Consider the following 18,664-nt stretch of genomic DNA (forward strand, 5'->3'; position numbering starts at 1 on the left):
ATCGTCAGGTTAGTTTTGGAAGCTTTATAATCTTCAAACCCAACAACAACTTTCTTGTGATAGAAACCCAGACCAATTAACCCAGCCAGTAGAAGAACACACAGCAGCCCCAGACACACTGCAGCAGCTCTGAAGGGTCTCAACCCTGATCTCTCCGAACCTGAGGGGATAAGTCCTGGTGTTGTCTTTGAGGTGGCATATTCCTCGTGGGAGTTGATATCTTCATAGAAATCCTCAACTATATTTGCTTCCCCTTTATTACAAAACGTATTCTCTAGATTAATGTTCATGTTGGCATAAATGTCCTCCGACATCTCCATTGTCTACCACTGTCTCGATTACTACTATAATTCAGTCTGCTACAGAATATTTTCTCGTATGAAAGCTGTATCGTTTGTGTGGAACCTTTTAAAGGTGAATAACCAGCAATGGGCATGCCATACCAGGCAGACAATGCAAGAATGTGGAAGTGGCTGTGGTTGGTGGTATGGAGTGAGCAGACCTGGATATTAACCTTCCTCTTTTTGTTTCTTCAACATATCTTTAAGTCTCTTCAATTTCTTTGTTCATGCTCTCAATGGTGCAGCTGTAGAACTTTTTGAGGATCTGAGGACCCATGCCAAATCTTTTCAGTCTCCTGAGGGGGAATATGCTTTGTCGTGCTCTCTTCACAATTTTCTTGGTGTGATAGCATGTTGGCGATGTGGACACCAAGGAATTTGAAGCTCTCAACCTGCTCCACTACAGCCCCGTTGATGAGAATGGGGGCGCACTCGGTATACTCCTTTTCCTGTAGTCCACAATCATCTCCTTTGTTTTGATCACGTTGAGTGAGAGGCTGTTATCCTTGCACCACACGGCCAGGTCTCTGACCTCCTCCCTATAGGCTGTCTCATTGTTGTCGGTGATTAGACTGTTGTGTTATCGGCAAACTTAATGATGGTCATGACTGGCCATGCAGTCATGAGTGAACAAGGAGTACAGGAGGGGACTGAGCACGCACCCCTGAGGGGCCCCTGTGTTGAGGATCAGCGTGGCAGATGTGTTGTTACATACCCTTACCACCTGGGGGAGGCCCATCAGGAAGTCCAGGATCCAGTTGCAGAGGGACTGTTTAGTCCCAGGGTCCTTAGCTTAGTGATGCTTTTTGGGCACTATGGTGTTGAATGCTGAGCTGTAGTCAATGAACACCATTCTCACATAGGTGCTCCTTTTTCCAGGTGTGAAAGGGCAGTGTGGTGTGCAATAGAGATTGCATCATCTGTGGATCAGTTGAGGCGGTATACAAATTGGAGTGGGTCTAGGGTTTCTGGGATAATGGTGTTGATGTGAGCCATGACCAGCCTTTCAAAGCACATCATGGCTACAGAAGTGAGTGCTATGGGTCGGTAGTCATTTAGGCAGGTTATCTTAGTGTTCTTGGGCACAGGGTCTATGGTGGTCTGCTTGAAATATGTTGGTATTACAAACTCAGTCAGGGACATGTTGAAAATGTCAGTGAAGACACTTCCTGGTAACCCGTCTGTGGTCTTGTGAATGTTGACCTGTTTAAAGGTCTTACTCACATCGGCTATGGAGAGCTTGATCACACAGTCGCCTGGAACAGCTAATGCTCTCATGCATGCTTCAGTGTTGCTTGGCTCGAAGAGAGCATAGAAAGTAATTTAGCTCTTAGGCTCGTATCACTGGGCAGGCAGCACGTGGCTATGCTTCCCTTTGTAGTCTGTAGTAGTTTACAAGCCCTGACACATCCATCGGAGCCGGTGTAGTATGATTCAATCACTCCATTCTGTTACTGGCCATTACTAAGAGGTTTTACCTGTACTAATACTGTACTGTATGTGTTGGTAGATGGGGACTGTCATTTCAGGAAGTTAAGTCCAAAGTATGTGTTCATGCCCCTGACACCAGTTTGTGAACACAGTTGGTAAGGATAGTTAAAAAATATATATGTATATAAATCTTTAGAAACCAGATTCCAAAAACTGTATGTGTGCTATCGTTGTATCTCTCTATCTAATGCTGTTTTAGATATAACCACTGGTCGACAGGGAACTGTCATTTCAGGAAGTCAGTTGACATATCTTTGCCACCAAGTTTGTCTTCTAAATTAAAAGTGAATTTCTAGTCAGCTACTTCAAATGCCCTGAGAGTTTACTTGCTCAATGTAAACTTCATACTACTTTTTCATACATTTGGAAAGCAGGAAACTGTGAATTTAAATATCAAATATTGATTTAGAAATTTGTTAACAAACATTTGAGCTGATACTAGCTGAGCATCCTTCTCTCTTGGCATTGCAGTGTCCAACACTATTGGTTACTGTGTTTGTGACAATTTCAAGATACTGTATATTTCTAACCAAATACCCATGTCTCTGGTCTCTACTCTGTCTCACAGTGGGAGGAGGTGAGCGGCTACGACGAGAACCTCAACACCATCCGGACCTACCAGGTGTGCAACGTGTTTGAGCCCAGCCAGAACAACTGGCTCCTCACCACCTTCATCGACCGACGTGGAGCTCAGAGGATCTACGTGGAGATGCGCTTCACCGTGCGTGACTGCAGCTCCATCCCCAACGTTCCCGGATCCTGTAAGGAGACCTTCAATCTCTACTACTACGAGACGGACTCGGTCATCGCCACCAAAGGAACTGCCTTCTGGATGGAAGCCCCTTACCTAAAGGTGGACACCATCGCGGCCGATGAGAGCTTCTCCCAGGTGGACTTCGGCGGACGATTGATGAAGGTCAACACAGAGGTTCGGAGCTTTGGCCCGCTGTCGAAGAATGGGTTCTACCTGGCGTTTCAGGACTATGGTGCTTGTATGTCGCTACTCTCGGTCAGAGTGTTTTATAAGAAGTGCCCCAGTGTGGTGCAGAACTTCGCCATCTTCCCAGAGACCATGACGGGGGCGGAGAGCACCTCCCTGGTCATCGCTAGAGGGATCTGCATCCCGAATTCGGAGGAGGTGGACGTGCCAATAAAGCTGTACTGCAATGGAGATGGGGAGTGGATGGTTCCTATAGGGAGCTGCACCTGCAAAGCTGGGTTCGAGACAGATAACGGGAATGTCTGCCGAGGTAAGGAAACAACAAAGGAATGTTCCCAAGAACTGAAATGGGTGGCAGTTAGCCTAACGGTTATGAGCGTTTCGGCCAGTAACCGAAAGGTTGTTGGTTTCAATCCCAGAGCTGACTATTTGCAAAAATCGGTCATTGTGCCATTGAGCAAGGCACTTAAGCATAATTTATTCTGTAAATTGTTCTGAATTAGAGCGTCTGCTAAATAAAAATTATAAATGAAATACTGTGAACACAGAAATAGGGCCAGGATTTCTCCCTGATCACATGACCAGAGAAATATGCCTGGCCCTAAACTCATAAATGTTTTTATTTGAAGGTATTTCTTTTGTAATGTCCATCCCCATTCCCACAACCCAATGAAAAGTCCTGGGAACCTTGAAAGAACCAGATTTTGTTTGCTGCGGAATCAATATCACTGGATTTATTCTGAACGGCCAGCTGTTCCCGGTTTGGGAATTAGATTTGTGTGGAACCTCAGGCCCAGACTTGGGAGTTGTAAATAAATCATTGTCTTTCATATTTTACCACTTCAACATGACTGAAGACTCGCAGTAGATTAAATCACACAGGCTCTGTGGGAATTGATCTATTTTAGATACAGTAGGTACATAAGAAGAAATCAGAGCATTATCTTTATTTTAACAGCACATAGCCAATTTCATAGTTCTCTTCTTTGACACCACTTTGTGTGGCATACGGTATTGATTGGGTTTCATGCATTTTGCAGATCGTGGTGCACTGTAATTCTCCTTTGATCAGAGAAGCATGATAGAGAGGCGCGTTATCATTCATTCCTGATCTGCTGAGACGGTGAGGGCTGCTGAGTGATGTACAGTATCATTCTATGAAGATGTAAGATGTAAAACCACATGTTTTATTTTACAGGCTACTGTTTGTAAAGCAAGGCTTGGTAGAGGAAGAAATGTGTCTGTTGTCCAAAACAAGTATATAGTAGTTGTAGTTTGAAGTGAGCTACTGTAGGGCAACTTATTTTTCTAATGATGACTCTCTCTCTCTCTCTCTCTCTCTCTCTCTCTCTCTCTCTCTCTCTCTCTCTCTCAAACACACACACACACACACACACACACACACACACACACACACACACACACACACACACACACACACACACACACACACACACACACACACACACACACACACACACACACACACCAAGTATAATATGTGTTCAAGGTCTCTAATGATAATATAGTGTGCTCAGCCTCCCAGCACAATGCTTTATTGAGTCCCTCTGGAGGTGTGAGTGAGAATGTGTGGAGCGGAGATAAGATTGATTGACGCACATCTGATACGATCAATAAATAGATATTAAAGCAGTGTGTGTGTGTTTTCCGTTCTACTGTACTTTGCTTTCCCCTGCTACTTGGCCAAGGAAACCAATGACTTTGAGGGGCATAGATCATTAAAACTTGCTCCTAACAACTGATACTGGATCAGATATGTCTGCATTCCACTAATAATGAAGGTTATGGTTCAGGATAGCATAATCTGATCCTAGATCAGTGGTGAAGGAAAACTTATATTTTGCTCCTATTTCAACTGCCCTTAGATCAGATCCAACCCCAGGCAGCGTCCCTCTTATGCAATCACAGATGCTGTGATTATGAACTGTGCTGAGAATGGCTGTGGAGTCACAGTTGCACTCACTGAATAGAACAGCTGAAAACTGAAAAGAACAGCTCTTCTTCCACCCACAGGGTTAGTCTGACAACATAGTGCTGAGTCATGATGAAGCCTGTCAAAACAACAATTCAAAAACAGGGTTCAGATCAACAGTGAATGAATATGACTTTTAATAAACATAAGAGTAGGGTGGATAGCAGTGTGTTCAATACACACACTGCAAACACACATCTTTCTCTCTCTCCATCATCTCCACATTCCTTATACAGCGTCTCTTTCCTCTTCCATCTCAGTCTATGTTTCTGCTATATCCTATTTTATTACCATATGAAAAATAAATGGTATATGGCCTTGATCTAAAGATGGAGATACAGACACAGAGATGTTTAAAGCTACTTTATCAGTTTCTCTTAACAAACAGAGATGTTTAAAGCTCCTCTATCAGTTTCTCTTAATTAACAAACAGAGATGTTTAAAGCTCCTCTATCAGATTCTCTTAACAAACAGAGATGTTTAAAGCTCCTCTATCAGATGCTCTTAATTAACAAACAGAGATGTTTAAAGCTCCTCTATCAGATTCTCTTAACAAACAGAGATGTTTAAAGCTCCTCTATCCGTTTCTCTTAACAGACAGAGATCCAATGGTTGAGAATAACAACACAGGCCATTTGTATTAGTATTGAGCAACCCACACAGTGAATCCTATTGGTTTGGACAGATATACTGTACTGTGTATCTCTGCTATATCTCTACTGTATTTACCTCCAATCCAAGAGTAATTGGAGCGTAGGTGCTGCGTTGTTTTTGGTGGAGGTATGTTGCTCTGGTTGTTTGTAGGTGGTTTCTTCACACACCCTCGCACACACGCTCGTACACACACACACACACGCACACACACACACACACGTGTTGGCTACCGCTAATTCCCACATTCTCTCTGACTTCCTCCTTCTAAGTGGGACTTCCTGCCGAACTGTCTCTCAACATCACTCTCTCTCTTTCTCTCTCTCTCCCTCTCTCTTCTCTCTCTCCCACTTTCTTTCTTCTCTCTTTCTGTCTCCCTCTCTGCTCTCTCTTTGTGATGTAAAAGCACAAACTGTGGGAGGTATGAAAAACAGGACAGGAGAGAAGAGGAAGGATACTACACAGTAGGAGTGTTAATTATAGGAGGAGAGTGTTCAGGGGCACTGCGTGAAGCTGGTTCTACACTGACATTAGCACCCCCCCCACACACACACACACACACACACAGAGAGAGGGAGAGATACGCAGACACGCTGTCTGTTGGCCATACTGATATTCATCTGCAGACAGATAGCACTGCTAAAACCATGCTTTGAACATAGTGCGAGCAGAAGTGGTACACACACACATGCACACACACAGAGATGCCGTGACTGTAGGTTAGTCTGGAGTAGTCTAAGCGCTCTGAGCACTCTCCATCTCCCCTAATAACTCAGTCTCTGAGGTTAAAATAGAGGCTTGTACGTCTTTGAAACGACTCAAACGAGAAGCAATCCCTGCCTTTTATTTTCCACACAATCTTCTTTCATGGACCTTGTAATCCATTATTTAAACAGGGAAATGTAACCTTAAAGTGCTTATAGAAGCCGAGCAGTTTGGACAGCCAATCAATTAGAGGTCAGTGAAACAAGATGGCCTCCGCATGGAGCCTGATGTAATTGCCCATTAGAGATGAGGAAAACGGAACAAGAAGAAAATGAGGGCAAGCTGAAATAATTCCCCTCATTGAGGGAAGCACTGTAAAGGCAGGGAGGGAGAAGAGGGCTGGGAGAGCGAGGTAGTGTATATGCTGAATGCAGAATGGGCAATCAGAGATGGAAGCTAGTCTATAGTGAGAGGTGTGTTTTGCTGTGGAAAGTGGAGTGGAATGTGTGTGTGTTTACATATATAAAATTGTGTGTGTGTTTACATATATAACATTGTGTGTGTGTTGACATATATAACATTGTGTGCGTGTTTACATATATAACATTGTGTGTGTGTGTTTACATATATAACATTGTGTGTGTGTTTACATATATAACATTGTGTGTGTGTTTACATATATAACATTGTGTGTGTGTTTACATATATAACATTGTGTGTGTGTTTACATATATAACATTGTGTGTGTGTTTACATATATACCATTGTGTGTGTTTACATATATAACATTGTGTGTGTGTTTACATATATAACATTGTGTGTGCGTTTACATATATAACATTGTGTGTGCGTTTACATATATAAAATTGTGTGTGTGTTTACATATATAACATTGTGTGTGTGTTTACATATATAACATTGTGTGTGTGTTTACATATATAACATTGTGTGTGTGTTTACATATATAACATTGTGTGTGTGTTTACATATATAACATTGTGTGTGCGTGTGTCTGCATATGTTTATATATTTTTTTATTTCATCTTTATTTAACCAGGGAGGCCAGTTGAGAACAAGTTCTCATTTACAACTGCGACCTGGCCAAGATAAAGCAAAGCAGTGTGACACAAACAACACAGAGTTACACATGGGATAAACAAACATACAGTCAATAACACAATAGAAAAATCTGTATACAGTGTGTGCAAATGAAGTAAGGAGGTAAGGCAATAAATAGGCCAATAGTGGTGAAGTAATTACAATTTAGCAATTTACACTAGAGTGATAGACGTGCAGATTTTTATTTATTTTATTTCACCTTTATTTAACCAGGTAGGCAAGTTGAGAACAAGTTCTCATTTACAATTGCGACCTGGCCAAGATAAAGCAAAGCAGTTCGACAGATACAACGACACAGAGTTACACATGGAGTAAAACAAACATACAGTCAATAATACAGTATAAACAAGTATATATACGATGTGAGCAAATGAGGTGAGATAAGGGAAGTAAAGGCAAAAAAGGCCATGGTGGCAAAGTAAATACAATATAGCAAGTAAAACATTTACATTACATTTACATTTTAAGTCATTTAGCAGACGCTCTTATCCAGAGCGACTTACAAATTGGTGCATTCACCTTATGAAACAATGGAATGGTAGATTTGCAATGGAAGAATGTGCAAAGTAGAAATAAAAATAATGGGGTGCAAAGGAGCAAAATAAATAAATTAATTAAATACAGTAGGGAAAGAGGTAGTTGTTTGGGCTAAACTATGTACAGGTGCAGTAATCTGTGAGCTGCTCTGACAGTTGGTGCTTAAAGCTAGTGAGGGAGATAAGTGTTTCCAGTTTCAGAGATGTTTGTAGTTTGTTCCAGTCATTGGCAGCAGAGAACTGGAAGGAGAGGCGGCCAAAGAAAGAATTGGTTTTGGGAGTGACTAGAGAGATATACCTGTTGGAGCGTGTGCTACAGGTGGGAGATGCTATGGTGACCAGCGAGCTGAGATAAGGGGGGACTTTACCTAGCAGGGTCTTGTAGATGACATGGAGCCAGTGGGTTTGGCGACGAGTATGAAGCGAGGGCCAGCCAACGAGAGCGTACAGGTCGCAATGGTGGGTAGTATATGGGGCTTTGGTGACAAAACGGATGGCACTGTGATAGACTGCATCCAATTTGTTGAGTAGGGTATTGGAGGCTATTTTGTAAATGACATCGCCAAAGTCGAGGATTGGTAGGATAGTCAGTTTTACAAGGGTATGTTTGGCAGCATGAGTGAAGGATGCTTTGTTGCGAAATAGGAAGCCAATTCTAGATTTAACTTTGGTTTGGAGATGTTTGATATGGGTCTGGAAGGAGAGTATACAGTCTAACCAGACACCTAAGTATTTGTAGTTGTCTACGTATTCTAAGTCAGAGCCGTCCAGAATAGTGATGTTGGACAGGCGGGCAGGTGCAGGTAGCGATCGGTTGAAGAGCATGCATTTAGTTTTACTTGTATTTAAGAGCAATTGGAGGCCACGGAAGGAGAGTTGTATGGCATTGAAGCTTGTCTAGAGGGTTGTTAACACAGTGTCCAAAGAAGGGCCAGAAGTATACGGAATGGTGTCGTCTGCGTAGAGGTGGATCAGAGACTCACCAGCAGCAAGAGCGACCTCATTGATGTATACAGAGAAGAGAGTCGGTCCAAGAATTGAACCCTGTGGCACCCCCATAGAGACTGCCAGAGGTCCGGACAGCAGACTCTCCGATTTGACACACTGAACTCTATCAGAGAAGTAGTTGGTGAACCAGGCGAGGCAATCATTTGAGAAACCAAGGCTGTCGAGTCTGCCGATGAGGATGTGGTGATTGACAGAGTTGAAAGCCTTGGCCAGATCAATGAATACGGCTGCACAGTAATGTTTCTTATCGATAGCGGTTAAGATATCATTTAGGACCTTGAGCGTGGCTAAGGTGCAGATGAGGATATGCAAGTAGAAATACTGGTGTGCAAAAGAGCAGAAAAACAAAAACAAATATGGGGATGAGGTAGGTACACACTGCTATGTACAGTGGGGCAAAAAAGTATTTAGTCAGCCACCAATTGTGCAAGTTCTCCCACTTAAAAAGATGAGAGAGGCCTGTAATTTTCATCATAGGTACATTTCAACTATGACAGACAAAATTAGAAAAAAATATCCAGAAAATCACATTGTAGGATTTTTAATACCCCATTTTTATTTGTAAATTATGGTGGAAAATAAGTATCTGGTCACCTACAAACAAGCAAGATTTCTGGCTCTCACAGACCTGTAACTTCTTCTTTGAGAGGCTCCTCTGTCCTCCACTCGTTACCTGGCAAATTGTAGACCTGCACCAGGCTGGGAAGACTGCAATAGGAATGAATCTGCAATAGGTAAGCAGCAGACTTAGGACTCATACCATTCTATATGTAGCCAGCCTGCTGTATGTACCCTGCTGTAACCAGCCTGTATGTAGCCAGCCTGGTGTATGTATCCTGCTGTAACCAGCCTATATGTAGCCAGCCTGGTGTATGTACCCTGCTGTAACCAGCCTGTATGTAACCAAAAATCCTACAATGTGATTTTCTGGATTTGTTTCTTCTCATTTTGTCTGTCATAGTTGAAGTGTAACTATGATGAAAATGACAGGCTTCTCTCATCTTTTTAAGTGGGAGAACTTGCACAATTGGTGGCTGACTAAATACTTTTTTGCCCAACTGTATATATATAATAAACTTTAGTTTATTTGGTAAATATTTTCTTAACTCTTCCTGAACTGCACTGTTTGTTAAGGGCTTGTCAGTAAACATTTCATGGTAAGGTCTACACTTTGTATTGGGCGCATGTGACAAATAAAGTTTGATTTGATTAGACAGGTGTATAAAATAGAGCACACAGCCATGCAATCTCCATAGACAAACACTGGCGGTAGAATGGCCTTACTGAAGAGCTCAGTGACTTTCAACGTGGCACCGTAATAGGATGCCACCTTTCCAACATGTCAGTCTGTCAAATGAAGTGAAAACATCTAGGAGCAACAACGACTCAGCTGTGAAGTGGTAGGCCACACAAGCTCACAGAACAGGAACGCAGAGTGCTGAAGTGCGCAGTCCTCGGTTGCAACACTCACTACCAAGTTCCAAACTGTCTCTGGAAGCAACGTCAGCACAATAACTGTTTGTCGGGAGCTTCATGAAATGGGTTTCCATAGCTGAACAGCAGCACACAAGCTTAAGGTCACCATGCGCAATGCCAAGCGTCGGATGGAGTTGTGTAAAGCTCGTCGGCATTGGACTCTGGAGCAGTGGAAACTTGTTCTCTGGAGTGATGAATCACGCATCACCATCTGGCAGTCCAACGGACAAATCTGGTTTTGGCGGATGCCAGGAGAACGCTTTGCTGAGGCTGGGCACCCCAGGGGACTTGTGGCTGGAATAAGCAGGGATGGAAAGACAGTGAGGGTTGGGGGATCAAATCAAATTGTATTTGTCACATGCTCTGATTACAACAGGTATACTTACAGTGAAATGCTTTCTTACAAGCCCTTAACCAGCAATGCAGTTTTCAGAAAAAATACTTAAAATATAAGAAAGAAAAGTAACAGCTAACGAAAGAGCAGCAGAACAATAACAATAGTCTTGGTAGCCATTTGATTAGATGTTCAGGAGTCTTATGGCTTGGGGATAAAAGCTGTTGACCCTCTTGTTTTAGGACCCTCTTGAACCTAACCTTGGCGCAGGACCGCTTTCCGTGCGGTAGCAGAGAGAACAGTCTATGACTAGGGTGGCTGGAGTCTTTGACAATTTTTAACCCTTTTGCTCAGTGCGGATGTTGCCTGTAATCTATGGCTTTTGGTTGGGGTATGTACGTACAGTCACTGTGTGGACACAGTCATCGATGCACTTATTGATGAAGCCAGTGACTGATATGGTGTACTCCTCAATGCCATCGGAAGAGTCCCGGAACATGTTCCAGTCTGTGCTAGAAAAACAGTCCTGTAGCTTAGCGTCTGCTTCATCTGAACACTTGTTTTATTAACCGAGTCACTGGTGCTTCCTGCTTTAATTTGTGCTTGCAAGCTGGAATCAGGAGGATTTGCCAAATGGAGGGTGAGGGAGAGCTTTGTTATGCGTCTCTATGTGTGGAGTAAATGTGGTCCAGAGTTCTTTTCCCTTTGGTTGCACATTAAATATGCTGATAGAAATTACGTTCAACTGATTTAACATTCCCTGTATTGAAGTCCCCAGCCATTAGGAGCGCCGCCTCTGGATGAGCATTTTCCGTATACAGCTCATTGAGTGCGGTCTTAGTGCCAGCATCGGTTTGTAGTGGTAATCAGACAGCTATGAAGAATATATATGAGATCTCTCTAGGTAGATAGTGTGGTCTACAGCTTATTATGAGATACTCTACCTCAGGCGAGCAAAACCTCAAGACTTGCTTAGATATCATGCGCCGGCTGTTGTTTACAAACATCCATTGATCGCCACTTATCAGAGGCTGCTGATCTATCCTGCTGATTGTCACGCCCTGAACTTGGAGATCCTTTTTTTGTCTCTATTTGGTTTGGTCAGGGCGTGATGTGGGGTGGGCATTTCTATGTGTTGCGTATCTATGATTTTCTATCTCTATGTTTTGACCGGGTATGGTTCTCAATCAAGGACAGCTGTCTATCGTTGTCTCTGCCTTTTTTCCCACCTGTCTTGGTGGGAAGTTGACTTTCTTTATGGCACTTAGCCTTAAGCTTCACAGTTTTGTTTTGTAGTGTGTATTGTTTTTTGTTCGGCGTCTTTTTCTTAATTAAAGAACATGTACACTCACCACGCTGCACCTTGGTCCGCTCCTTTCATCACGTTCCCAACTAGGAACCCCCCCCACACCCCTGGAATGTGGCGCATGGAACGCAATAAATATTCCTAAAAATATTTAACCTCCACACATTAACAAGTCCAATAGCTCAAATGAAAGATAAACAAGTTGTTTATCTACCCAGCAAGTCAGATTTCTAAAATGTTTTACGGCGAAAACATAGCACATATTTATGTCAAACCACCACCGCAGACATAGCTCATTTGCATAGCCAAGTAGGAAAAAATATGCAATCAACAAACGCAGGATTAAAAGAAAAATCATTTCACTAACCTTTTGAAATCTTCATCAGATGACAGTAATATAACATGTTACACAGTACATTCATTTTTGTTTCAATAATCTGCAATATATATCCATAAATCTCTGTTTACAATGACGCATCGTTCAAAAAATGCTACTAAAATGTCAGGAGAAATTACGATAGCTCCGGCAGATAACGTCAGCTAACAAGGAATACACATCATAAACTTTGACTAAATATGCATGTTCTACATATGTATAGGAAGATACACTTCTTCTAAATGCAATCGCTGTGTTACATTTATTTTTAACGTTACAGGTTGCGTTCACTAGGCTATACTAGGAGTCGGCGCTCCAAAAGTAGCATTATGGCTCCTCTATCTTGGAGTCCACAGAAACCCAAATTTACCACATAAATATTCCCTTACCTTTGCTGTTCTTCCATCAGAAGACCTGGAAGGGATTATACTTACCAAAACAGCGTTTAGTTTTCAAGTGTGCGTCTTTCGGTTCTCAAAAACGACACATTTCGGTCGAAATGTAGCCAAAAGTCAAGTGGATGCGCACCAAAACGTCGAACTTACATATTATATGTCGAGTAAACTTGTCAAACTATGTTCATAAATAAGCTTTAACATGTTATAAAGGTGCACAGAAATCGTGAGGACGAACAGAAACACAGTCATCGTTTAATCGATCCTGAGGAAAAGACATCACCCGACCAGAGCGCGCATAAGAGTAACCTTTTTTTTCGCGTGACCGAGAGCTTTCGTGAGCGCGCGATTCTCACAATGAGAAGCCCCATTGAAAGCAGGGATCGCGCTGAACACGTAGGAACTGTTCCCAGAGCTGTAACTGGTTGGGAAGGGTGTGTGCGATGATGTCAAAGTTGGGCCAACTTTTCTCATGGCAAGAGATAGTTTGGGAGAATGCATGCCCTGAGAGTTCTGCTTTACATAGAGACAACATTTAAACGGTTTTAGAAGCTTTAGAGTGTTTTCTATTCAATAATATTTTTTATATGCATATATTAGCAACTTTTGACAAAAATGTATCCTGTTTAATAAGGGCACCAAATTCCTCCAGTAGGGGCAGTAAACAGCCCTAGCACCTAACATTAATTAAAGAACATGTACGCTCACCACGCTGCACCTTGGTCCGCTCCTTTCATCAGCCGTGACACCGATACAGTAACCAGCTGTTTGTTATTCATGTCGTCGTTCAGCCACGACTCTGTGAAACATAAGATTAGTCAGTCTTTAATGTACCGTTGGTAGGATATACGTGCTTGTAGTTCATCCACTTTATTGGCCAGCGATTGTACGTTGGCCAATAGTACCGATGGCAGAGGCAGATTAGCCACTCGTCGCTGGATCCTCACATGGCAACCCGATCTCCTTCCGCGATACCTCCGTCTCCTTCTCCTGCGAATGACAGGGATGAGGGCCTGTTCGGGTGTCTGGTGTAAATCTTTCTCATTAAAGAAAAATTATTTGTACACTTCAAGGTGAGTAATCGCTGATCTGATGTCCATAAGCTCTTTTCAGTCATGAAAGATGGTAGCAGCAACATTGTGTACAAAATAAGGAACAGACAATGTAAAAGAAAAACTAACAAAATAGCATGGTTGGTTAAGAGCTCATAAAACAGCAGCCATCCCTTCCGGCGCCATCTTAAAAATTTGTAGTGGGTGATGTTGTCTGTATTGAAAATGCAGGCTGGACAACTGGCTAATCTGACGCTGTTGATAGTTTATAGTGTGGCTCTGGTGAAGAGCTGGATGGAGACAAGCTAATGTAGAGATAATAACAATGTATCTATCTATCCATTAATACATTTAGTAATTTGTTTTCCCAGACATCCATCCATTCATCCACCCGTCCATCCAGCCATCCATCAATCCATCCATCCAGTCGTTTTCCATTCTGTGAATCCTGGATATAGATGATGTGCTCCTCTCTTATTATGCCTCTTTGTTCTGCACCGGTGGGCTCTTGACACATCGGCACATTAATATTACAAATATTCAAATAACTTTATTCAACGTTCGACCGTCTAACGCTGGTGACGGGAGATTCACGGCCCATTGAGCGAGTGTGTCTCCTCAGGCCTAAGTACCGATACATTATGGCTGCCTTATTCCTGTATAATGGCTGTTGTCATGGGCCTGGGAGAGGGGAGTAGAGTAGAGTAGAGTAGAGTAGAGTAGAGTAGAGTAGAGTAGAGTAGAGTAGAGGATTGAATAGAAGAGAGGAAAATAGAGGAGAATATAGAAGAGGAGAGGACAGTAGATGAGGGAAGAAAAGAGGGGAGAGGAGTGCTTGAGGTTCTGGCTCTCTGTTACTATTTTTTATTGTTTTTCTCTCTCTTACTCTGTCAGGTGTTTGTGGTATATACTTTAGGTATTTACATTGATCAGATGTTTGTCCAATACGGTCCTGGTTTACTACAGTACAGACACGCTGGCAGTTAAGTCCCTAACAGTGTGTTGGCAGGCTATTAGAGGCAACTCCAACTCCAACTCATTTAGCCCTGTCCATTTCTCTTCTAAAAACTAGTTCATTTGTGACTGAACTCCTTGATTCGGTCTTATGAAGCAGAATTTGAAATGTACTTTTTTTTTACATTGGATAAAAGTTGCCCCACCCATCTCTTAAAAGCATTCACATGTAAGGCCATATGCTAAAGACAGTAAGAAGTTTAGTAAACAACCAAAGATTTCAAGACTAAAAGTGGTACAAGTAGTAGCCTACAGTAAGGAATAACTCCAGGTAAAAATAAACTTTATCTAGTCCTTGGCCTATATCTTAATCTAACTTTGGTGCAGGTCATGTTGTTCTTCACATTACTGGCACTGGTAAACACACACTATATCAAATTAAATCTAAGTTTACTGATCACATGGACAGGATACAGAAGGTTTAAACAGTACAGTGAAATGGTTACTTACATAGTAGCAATATCAAAAACAAATAAAAATTATATTTTATAATTATGAAATGACGCTTACCCGACACACTTGTCAACTACATCATACCAGTCATCTAACAACTACATCACACCAGTCATCCAACAACTACATCATACCAGTCATCCAACAACTACATCATACCAGTCATCCAACAACTACATCATACCAGTCATCCAACAACTACATCACACCAGTCATCCAACAACTACATCATACCAGTCATCCAACAACTACATCACACCAGTCATCCAACAACTACATCATACCAGTCATCCAACAACTACATCATACCAGTCATCCAACAACTACATCATACCAGTCATCCAACAACTACATCACACCAGTCATCCAACAACTACACCACAGCAGTCATTCAACAACTACACCACACCAGTCATCCAACAACTACATCATACCAGTCATCCAACAACTACATCATACCAGTCATCCAACAACTACATCACACCAGTCATCCAACAACTACATCATACCAGTCATCCAACAACTACATCATACCAGTCATCCAACAACTACATCACACCAGTCATCCAACAACTACATCATACCAGTCATCCAACAACTACATCATACCAGTCATCCAACAACTACATCATACCAGTCATCCAACAACTACATCATACCAGTCATCCAACAACTACATCATACCAGTCATCCAACAACTACACCACAGCAGTCATCCAACAACTACACCACAGCAGTCATCCAACAACTACACCACACCAGTCATCCAACAACTACATCATACCAGTCATCCAACAACTACATCACACCAGTCATCCAACAACTACATCATACCAGTCATCCAACAACTACATCACACCAGTCATCCAACAACTACATCATACCAGTCATCCAACAACTACATCATACCAGTCATCCAACAACTACATCATACCAGTCATCCAACAACTACATCACACCAGTCATCCAACAACTACACCACAGCAGTCATTCAACAACTACACCACACCAGTCATCCAACAACTACATCATACCAGTCATCCAACAACTACATCATACCAGTCATCCAACAACTACATCACACCAGTCATCCAACAACTACATCATACCAGTCATCCAACAACTACATCATACCAGTCATCCAACAACTACATCACACCAGTCATCCAACAACTACATCATACCAGTCATCCAACAACTACATCATACCAGTCATCCAACAACTACATCATACCAGTCATCCAACAACTACATCATACCAGTCATCCAACAACTACATCATACCAGTCATCCAACAACTACATCATACCAGTCATCCAACAACTACACCACAGCAGTCATCCAACAACTACACCACAGCAGTCATCCATTGACACCAGTCATCCAGTTCCCTACCTCCTCCCGCTGCTACCTGCCTCCTCCATTTTTGGGGTAATGCTGTAATCAATTGGTTGTACTCTTGGATTGAGCAGACCTTCCCGTACAATTCTGATAACTCCATGAACTCTACCATTCCAAATTACAATATAATTTAAGAACAAAATAACCTTTTCAAGCATCGTTCCCATAAATACACATATTTCATCAACCAGCACATTTGAGTTCAGCCATAATATTTGTTGTAATATTTGTTCTATCTTTTCAGGGGGATGAAATTGAAATTGTAGCCAGCTCTGCAATGCTTGTTTGAAAAAGAGATACTTTGAAAAAAGTATAATTTTCAATTAATCAAAAATGAGACATGGCAATCTGCACAAAGGCAAAAAAGCCCAATTCAGGAAACTAGGCGTATGTCGCAAGTCACGACATCACAGGAGAACTGTTTGAACGTAATTATTATTTTTTTAACCAAAATGCGTTTTTTTTGTTGCAGAAATGCCTTCTCGAACATATGAACTTTCATGTGCCTTAAGATCAAACTTGTATGCCACCTGTAAATACGAATAAAATTGTTAAATTACAAGCCTAGTTGGTTTAGCCACAGAAAAAGTGAGCAACCTTCCTGCTAGCCATGATTGGCGAGATAATGAGTGGGCTGGACATGCCGAGAGAGGAGTTTGGTTGGTCTGCCATATAGCATGCACCTGTCTATTGGAGCTGGTCGGTATGTCTAAGTAATCGGGTCAAACGCGGCTTTATTTTTTTGTATTGTGTAGTAAAACTGCATAAACCTAACGTCAAGTTAAAGTGTACTGTTAGCTAGCTAACGTTAGCTGGCTGGCTCGCTGTGTATGCTCTCCACTTTATGGAGGACCGAGTTTTGAAATCAGTGGAATTCGAGTATGATAGCTAAGGAAATGGAGAAAACAACAGTCTGGATTACATTGTGCATGGCATCAGACAGGATGTGTACTGGTAAGATAGTCTAGCTAACTACATTTTCAGATATTACACGTTTCTAATTTTGACAAAGTGATTTAATTTCAAGTGTACTGATAGCTGCTAACATTAGCTGGCCGGGTCGCTAGCTAACATTATGTGTATGATCTTATTCTTCGTATCTCAGACACATTTGCTTGACTAGTTATAGCCATATAAACTGGTTGGTTAGCTACCTCCAGATTCATGCAGGGTAGTAACATGAGTTATGAGTTATGATTTTTGTCCATGGTTTAGCTAGCTAGCTAGCTCTTAACAAAAGACTCCACTTTGACAAAGTATTTTCATTTAATTTGAGTGTTCTGTTAGCTGGCTGGCTCACTAACGAGCTTTACGTCATGCTATGGGATTCATTGTTTACCTAGCTAGCTATCTAGCTACATTTCTTAACAAAATACTCTCGTCTTAGTGTGCCAGAGCGCAGAATAAGTGCTCAATTTGTTTATGCTCAACAACCGTTGAATATGTCCGGTGTCAGTAAACGTCGGCAACAAAGCGTAATTCAATTGTTGCCAGCAGCACTGTTACAGTCTCCAAAGCTCTGGATAACATGAAAATGGCCAAACCAGCTCTGCAAGGGGGAGTAAAATGTTCAGTGTGGGGTGTTCTCTCATTATCTGTCTGGAAGTAGCTCGCCAATTAGCTTGGGTGCTTGACTGTCATTGTGAGGTCAGAGCTTTCGGACATCCCTACTCCTTGAACGCGAAACACTCTAGATTAACGAATGGCCCATCTGATAGCATAGTTGCAGTCACCAACACTCTGGATAACATACTGTAACAGCCAGCTCTGCTAGGGCGAGTAATGTTCAGTGAGCTGTTCTCGCTCTCTTAGATGTCTGGAAGTAGCTGGCAAGTTAGTACAGAATGCTCGGATCAACCCTTAAAGAGATGGGTGGGGCTAAGGCTTAAGAGGGTGTGAACAATGCTGATTGGGTGTAGACAAAGAATGGCTCTCCAACAGTTGTACTAAAACATTGAAAGATGGTTTTCTCAAAAGTGAGTTTACAAGTTGATCAAATCAAATCAATAAATCAAATCAAATCACATTTTATTTGTCACATACACATGGTTAGCAGATGTTAATGCGAGTGTA

The 18,664-nt window shown here is 42.0% G+C and overlaps 1 pseudogene; it reads left to right on the forward strand.

Moving 5' to 3' along the window:
• Positions 1-18,664, forward strand: part of LOC118395199 (ephrin type-B receptor 1-like) — a 387,061-nt pseudogene that overhangs the window by 234,924 nt on the left and 133,473 nt on the right.

This window comes from Oncorhynchus keta, chromosome 15 (assembly GCF_023373465.1).
Source record: "Oncorhynchus keta strain PuntledgeMale-10-30-2019 chromosome 15, Oket_V2, whole genome shotgun sequence".
Classification (NCBI taxonomy): Eukaryota; Metazoa; Chordata; class Actinopteri; order Salmoniformes; family Salmonidae; genus Oncorhynchus; species Oncorhynchus keta.